Below are 8,305 nucleotides of genomic sequence, written 5' to 3' on the forward strand. Positions count from 1 at the left end.
TGTCAATAGTTAATTGTGTTATAGATATTTCAACAAACATACAAATTGAAATTGAATTTACAAATAGTCCCCTGCCGTTTGAAAAACGGGGGGACTTTAGGTTTACCCTCCGTCCGTCCGTCCGTCTGTCTGTCTGTCACGCAACAGTTGTCCGGGCAACTCCTCCTAAAGTACTACTCCGATTTTAACGAAACTTGGTATACATGATCAGTATAACATGTAGTTGTGCATCCTACATTTTTTTTCTCGAAAATTCATTTTTTCAAAATGGCCGCCAGCTTCTCATTGGTTGAGGCTTGTCCGGACAACTCCTCCTAAAGTACTACTCCGATTTTAACAAAACTTGGTATACATGATCAGTATAACATGTAGTTGTGCATCCAACTTTTTTTTTCCTCGAAAATCCATTTTTCAAAATGGCCACCGGCTTCTCATTGGTTGAGGCTTGTCCGGACAACTCCTAAAGTACTACTCCGATTTTAACGAAACTTGGTATACATGATCAGTATACATGTAGTTGTGCATCCCACATTTTTTTTCTCGAAATTTCATTTTTCAAAATAGCCGCCGGCTTCTCATTGGTTGAGGCTTGTCCAGACAACTCCTCCTAAAGTACTTCTCCGATTTTAACGAAACTTGGTATACATGATCAGTATGACATGTAGTTGTGCACCCCACATTTTTTTTCTCGAAAATCCATTATTCAAAAATGAATAGGTGCACTTCTAGCTCAGGCAGGGGACTTTGTAAATTCATTTTTTCAAAATGGCCGCCAGCTTCTCATTGGTTGAGGCTTGTCCGGACAACTCCTCCTAAAGTACTACTCCGATTTTAACAAAATTTGGTATACATGATCAGTATAACATGTAGTTGTGCATCCAACTTTTTTTTTCCTCGAAAATCAATTTTTCAAAATGGCCGCCGGCTTCTCATTGGTTGAGGCTTGTCCAGACAACTCCTCCTAAAGTACTTCTCCGATTTTAACGAAACTTGGTATACATGATCAGTATGACATGTAGTTGTGCATCCTACATTTTTTTTTCTCGAAAATCCATTTTTCAAAAATAAATAGGTGCACTTCTAGCTCAGGCAGGGGACTTTGTATTGCTGTTGCAATACTACCCATCCTTGTTAACATTTGACTGGCCTTAAATCTAATTCAAAATTACATTCACAGAGATCAGTCCTACTGAAGTCTCAGCTAATTCACAAGATTGTAAAGATTTTATTTTTCATATGTCTTATTTACAAATACATGAAATTGAAAATCATCAAATTCATTATCAATGAAATTCGGACGGTTATTATTTTAGATTCTAAGACAGTTATGTCGGTTGTGACATCACAATCACAAAATTTTATTTTTAAAAATTATAGTATTTAAATAATTACATTTGTCTTCCGATCAACGCAAATATGCAAACCAATATAGCCATGTAAATTTGTTGCCATTTGGGACCATGTTAAGCTAGTGTTGCAGCACATTATGTTCTAAAGTCAACTCATGACACATCTGCTTTTGATGTTTGATAAAACTTTATTCATCAAAATACAAACAGAATAACCAGTTTAACTTAATATAACATCACTCCTGCATCGGCTGGCTAATCTAGAAAATCCCAAATTTAATAGCTGTCTTAGTCATAATTTCGATTTATTGAAAATATAACTATGACAAATGATTTTTGAAACAATATTATTTTTAACCTCATAGTAAAACATAGTCAGAAGCATTGTTTGAAATATTATGATTATTAATATATTAGCAGGAAAATTGAGCTATATAGTATATTTTTACCCATCTTCGCTAGCCAAGGCTTCTAATTACGTTACACATTAGAAGCCTTGGCTAACAAAGATGATATTTACCTAGCATTAACAGTGGAGAATGGTATTATAGGATCAGCATGTCTTTGAAGCTTTTTTCACATTTTATTTTTTTTACAAATTATCTATAGTGTCCATTAGCTCTGCGAGATATGTATGCTTATAAGCATTAACAAAATTGTCCAATCATCCTAAATACTCCATGGGCTATATTCACTTTCACTCTCTACACCCCAAAACTATTGTATGTATTCTTATTTTTGTTACAACTGAAGAAAATCCTTATTTTTAGGCTACGGGTATACAATGTACATGTTTTGATAACTTTGATAATGAATTATCCTGTTGTGATATGAATTTTTATGGGTATCACAAGGCTTTGGATAATGCATGTCAAATATGATAATAATGACATGCCTACTGTACACTGAAAATTTTGTTCATGTAAAATCTAAATCTATACATCAGAATCACCTTATATTTTGTTATTTCAGATCACAGGGGCTCAGTTTTGGGATTTTGAGTAATGTATTTTATTGATGAAGATGATTTGATAGACAGCAAGCTAGGTGGATAAAACCGAAAGGTTTGTGGCATATCATATTATTGAATTCTCTCAATAAATTCCATAGTAAAGTCACTCATGCAAGATCCTCTATTCAATAACTACTCCTGCATTCCTCACAACTTGAAGTTTCTGAACAGGAAGGGCCAGAAATAAATGATGTCAGAGAAATCAGAATTATTTATAGATTTCGCTATGAAGAAATCGTCAGTGCAATCAAACTATAATATGGATAAATTTCACTTAGAATATATACAGAAGTCGTAAAAAAAATATATCAAAACTAAACGCAGGTCAGGTTAACCTTTTATTGACTCATACTGGAGGCTGATACACAAAAGTACTAATTATGCATTTTTTAACCAAATAACACACCCCACCATATTTTACTTCACTAAAATGTTATAACATACTTATGACACCGAGCTGATTTATATGAAGTGTCAATTTTATTTCCCTGAACTTTTTGTCAGGAAAAGTCTATAAAATATACACTGATTTTGATCAGTGTTGCATTTCCAATTTTCTGTCAATAAGTGGATGGATTTGGAATTACTTGGCTTGTACAGTATCGTTATCATTTGATTTATAAAATATTTCATTGAAAGAAAATATTGTAAATATATTGCTCTAAAACCTCAGGAGATATCATCCAGGGTGTTGGATCTTTCAAAAGCACTCAAAATGCAAGATCTTGGGGCCAAAGCCAAGGTTTTAAGGTTTTAATGGAATTTAGTGGATTTTTTTTTTTGCGGTTTTGACAGGGGGGGGGGGTTGAGAAAAGAAAACCTAGACAATCCCTGTGAAAATTTGCAGAAATATTTCGGAAGGGCATGACAAATAGAGGACTATAACATGAATTTTAGTTTAGCGTGAAATACACATATATATTTGCATTAAACTAAGATCTTCATGTGGAAGGAAAACTTTTGATAGATAAAGAGACACTCACTAATGGCAAGTTTGCATGAATCTCATTTCACTATTTTTGTGGAAGCATCCAGTTTATACTTTGACAGAGACATAAGATAGAAAAAAAAACCTCAAGTCTCTATGATCAGATTTAAAAGGAGATAAAATAACATTTTTCATTGGTAAGAAAATAAGAAATCAGTTTTCAATACAGTAAAAGCCAGGATGTTGTACTTATCAGTTACCCCTGAAATAACATAATAAACTAATCCAGAACAAAAAAGGAAGAGTCCATTTGTAACATTAATGGGTGGAAAGAATATTACCAGAATACTTCAATGAACAATACAATATAAATAACAAAGGTCAGATTTAAATAAGTTGACATGCCATACAAATATTAACAGTTTATATAAAAATATGATATTGCACAGTGAATATGAATCGACTTGAATTGTTTCCGTCACAAGACAGATACATCTACTTACTATGAAAGCATTGGTATTTTTAAAAGCACCTCATACCTGTTAAAATGAAAACAAGGGTTTCAACCCAATAGAGTCTAGATGAAAAAGTTCTTTCGATTCTGCTCACATAAATAAAATTCTGTTTTTGAAGAAATGAGAATTTTAAGCATACATTTGTATTGGATGCTAAGGTAATTAAGAAGATACCTCAAAGCAGTCAGTACACATAGATAAAGTGCTAACTGTGTTGCATTATAATAAAAACAGGGCTTTTTCAATATTTTTTTAAAAGACAAATTAAATTAGACCAAAGTGTTATGTTCTATTCTTTAGAAAACGAGGTTCTGAATAACTTAAAAACAAAACTGTTTTTTCATAAAATTTCAATAGTGCCCAAAATATACATTTCAAAGCTTCACAGTTTTCGAATTGCTAAATAATATCCTCCTTTCTTCTCAAAAATTCTAGTTTCTTTCTTGTAAAATGACAAAACAGCGATAATATTATATCTAGGGACTCAGGACTCTGTCCTATTTTTAGCGTGATATGCCATTGATATCAGAAAATATACAGTACAGCACACAGATTAGTATAGATTTACAAAACGCTAGGTTCTCTCACATTTACAATAGAAAATAGGTCATTTCTCTGGTACAAAAGTGTTCTTATATAAATATTCTTTGAAAATTTAATTGTGTTTCAGGATATAAAAATTCCATTAAAATTTATCTTAACATAGCAGGGAAAATGTACAGTATTGGTGATGTCTTTGTGAGGGAAACACCCAATTTTACCTAACCATAGTTAGAATTTATGGACAGGCTATAAGGCACTTTTTGAATACTCCTCTTGTTCCAATAACTAACCTCTGACCTTTCTCACCAATCTGTAACCTTCCCAATAATCATCTTATCCTCGTTATTAATGGGACTGTTCAGACACTTAATTACACAAAAAGATTCTGAGAAAAAAACAACATATTTCCAAATTGATATAACTAATATTTTGTGTCTTTTGTACAGTCTATTCTATAGTATTCAAGTTTGGATTAATGGGTTTCGGTGTGGGCTTGATATTTTTGATAATTTCAAAAATCTACAAGATATTGGGACTAATCCATAATTAATCAGGGCAGGGGTATCCTGTGGTTGTCCAGGGAGCCAATTTTCCTTAAACAACATTATTAGAAAGGTTTCATGCAGATCTTCCCATCACGCCTTTTGCACATGTAGCAAATACTAGGTAAGAGTCGCCAGTACATTGGTTACCTCCCACATTAAGATCCGTTGGTTACCTCCCACATTAAGATCTGTTGGTTACCTCCTACATTAAGATCCGTTGGTTACCTCCCACATTAAGATCTGTTGGTTACCTCCCACATTAAGATCCGTTGGTTACCTCCCACATTAAGATCCGTCGGTTACCTCCCACATTAAGATCCGTCGGTTACCTCCCACATTAAGATCTGTTGGTTTCCTCCCACATTAAGATCCGTTGGTTACCTCCCACATTAAGATCCGTTGGTTACCTCCCACATTAAGATCCGTTGGTTACCTCACACATTAAGATCCGTTGGTTACCTCCCACATTAAGATCCGTTGGTTTCCTCCCACATTAAGATCTGTTGGTTTCCTTCCACATTAAGATCCGTTGGTTACCTCCCACATTAAGATCTGTTGGTTTCCTTCCACATTAAGATCCCATGAACTGTTCTGTTTTAGCCAACTTTGTCTCTGGTGACCTAATACACCTAATACAAAGAAAACTTACTTTTTTTAGGTGGGGCGATAGGATTTTTTCTGCCAAGCATATCTTGACACGATTTCGAGATAACTTCATCAAACATCATAATGTTAATCTGATTTGTAGTGTAGTAGTTTCTTCAGAGGTTTGTTAAGGTCAACAAAAAGGAGTTTTCAATATTGAGTGTTTCTTAGGCATAGTGTACAAAAAATATCTTGCTGTCATAGGAAAATAAATACAAAAATCCCTGTAGAATATTCAGAAGGATCACAGTATCCTGTCAGATCACAGTCGGTCAACGTCATACAAAGTTGATTTTGAGATGTCAACCTTTCATCAGTCTTCCAACCTAATTGAGAATGTAAAAATAAAATATGATTTTTTTTTTCAAAATACAGCATTAAAGGAAATTCCACAGTGAAGTGGTAAATTAAACAGAGTAAAATAGAAGAAAGGGTTTGATACATAGTGGAGTTGTGTTATCTTCCCTTTGAAAAATGTCTTTATACATGTATACCAAACTTGTACTGAACATATTGTCACAGTATAAAAAGTTGTTATCAACAAATACGGCGTCAGTATAAAGTTTTACTGTACGCCTGTAAAAATCTGTCTTTGCTATTCTAGCATTTCAATCAAATACATATATTTCTTAATCTTCTGTTGAGAAGTGTACTTGATTATAATTACTAGGTCAGTGAAGTTGGTCAAAATGTGAAACTTGGTTTAAATACTGGGTATATCAAACAACATCAAGATCATTACAATATTTTCTTTAAAGTCATTTGGTAAAATAAACAGAAAAAGGCATTTTTCAGGTAGACAAAAAATTTGCAAGCAAGAAATGTTTAAAGCATTCATAAATTTGTGGAGCAAGTCTGTGTCAGTTCTATGGTATAACAGAAACTTTTATAACTGTTCATGGCAATTTTACCATTAAAATAGGAACTAGCATGTATGTGTACCACAATTACATTACCATGTAATAAAACTAGCAATGAATTAAATATCAAACAACTCAACCTAAACACTATCACCAGATTTATTCTATAGTTTTACTTCTACTGTCAGAACATACCAAATTTAATTTTGAAAATGTTCACTTTATCTACATAAGTCAACATTTTATATATTCAAAATTTTCTGAATATTCTTTTCATCATTAAATATTTATGCAAGTTTTAAATATTTTTTAAAATAAAAAATTGCCATTAAATGTATGTTTGCCTTTCACCCTTGAATGTTCAAATGTATATTTAATATTACTATTACATATTGGTATGTATGTTGATGTGATGGTTTTAGCCATCAAGTATTGGCATATTTGAAGTGCATTTTGGATGTATTTTGCCATTCAATAGTGATATGTCTGTATATTTTTTCACCACCAAATACTGGTGTTTGTTTTTCGTGATTAAACATTGGCATATTTTCTGACAAAACACTAATTTAAAAAGTAAAAACCCCACACATTTCTAAAATTTTACTCCCCAATAAGATAATGTTTTTCTATTTCTACTATCTAAAATACCCTGGCCCAATCCGAATATACAACCTTCAATAATTATTAAAAGAAAAAAACTGAAAAAAGGCTTTAAAATGAAACAGGATTTCTCCTCTACAATATAATTAACAGTAAGAAATACAAAATGAAACATTAAAACGGGCAAGAAGAGAAAACAATTAGTAAAGTTATATGAACCGATCATATATATCCTTCTAATCTCTGGTAAAAAAAAACCAACCCAAAAAAACCAACCAAACAACAACAGGTAAATGCACCGAGACAATGACTGTCAAAACAAATCACTACAAAAGTCAAACAAATCACTACAAAAGTCATATCATGTGATCTGCCTTTAATTCCTCTTTATGTTTTCTTCCGTTACCAGTTTCTCAACATGTATAGAGGCTAAAAACTTACTGGGTATAAAACATCGGGCAGACATTCCATTTGTTTTAGAAGAAGGATTTTATTTAATCTCCTTTATTCAGTATACTTTATAATGTAGCGAAAGGGGATTTTGTCACCAAATGTATGGTGCAATAACAAGATAGACATGAAACCAATGACTAGAGATGATAGCAAACATAAATGTAACAAAAACTTTCATCAAATGAAACCAAAATAACAATATGATAATCATCATATATCCGTCCCATACATTTTACATATTTGTGAGGATTTTTCCTACTTATAATTAATAGTTTAAAATGAATTGTGTCAACCATGTTAAGTAGGTACAGATAAACAAAAAAAAAGAAATGTTTCTGTAGTGACAAGATGTACAAATTTTATATTTATAATGATACTGAAAGATTATGACAAATTACCTGTTCAGGTGAAAGTCCTATTACAACTCACCATACGTTTTCCAATATAGACTGTTTATAACAAACGAGTGTTGAATATTCATAAGAACACTGAATATTCATTCAAGTAATATACAGTGTATATATTCATGCATTACAATAATGAATATTCATTACATAAGATTGCCAGTAATATATATAGAGACAAAGATATAAAATATATCACACTATATAGGCAGGTAATACTTTGAATAATATAGTTATTATGACAAATAATACTGGGCTGTCATTTAAATGTATCACTTTTTATGTCTAAGACAAACAAAATAAAAAAAAAAGCAAAATAAAAGTGGAACTTTTAATTAGCTTGTCTCCTTTAAAAATTTTCAAACTAAAGTGATAAAAAATATATGATTTTGATTCCTTAGTAATACATGTATATATTACTAAGAAATCATGTGGCCTCGTAGAAACATTA

Source organism: Pecten maximus, chromosome 11 (genome assembly GCF_902652985.1).
Source record: "Pecten maximus chromosome 11, xPecMax1.1, whole genome shotgun sequence".
Taxonomy (NCBI): Eukaryota; Metazoa; Mollusca; class Bivalvia; order Pectinida; family Pectinidae; genus Pecten; species Pecten maximus.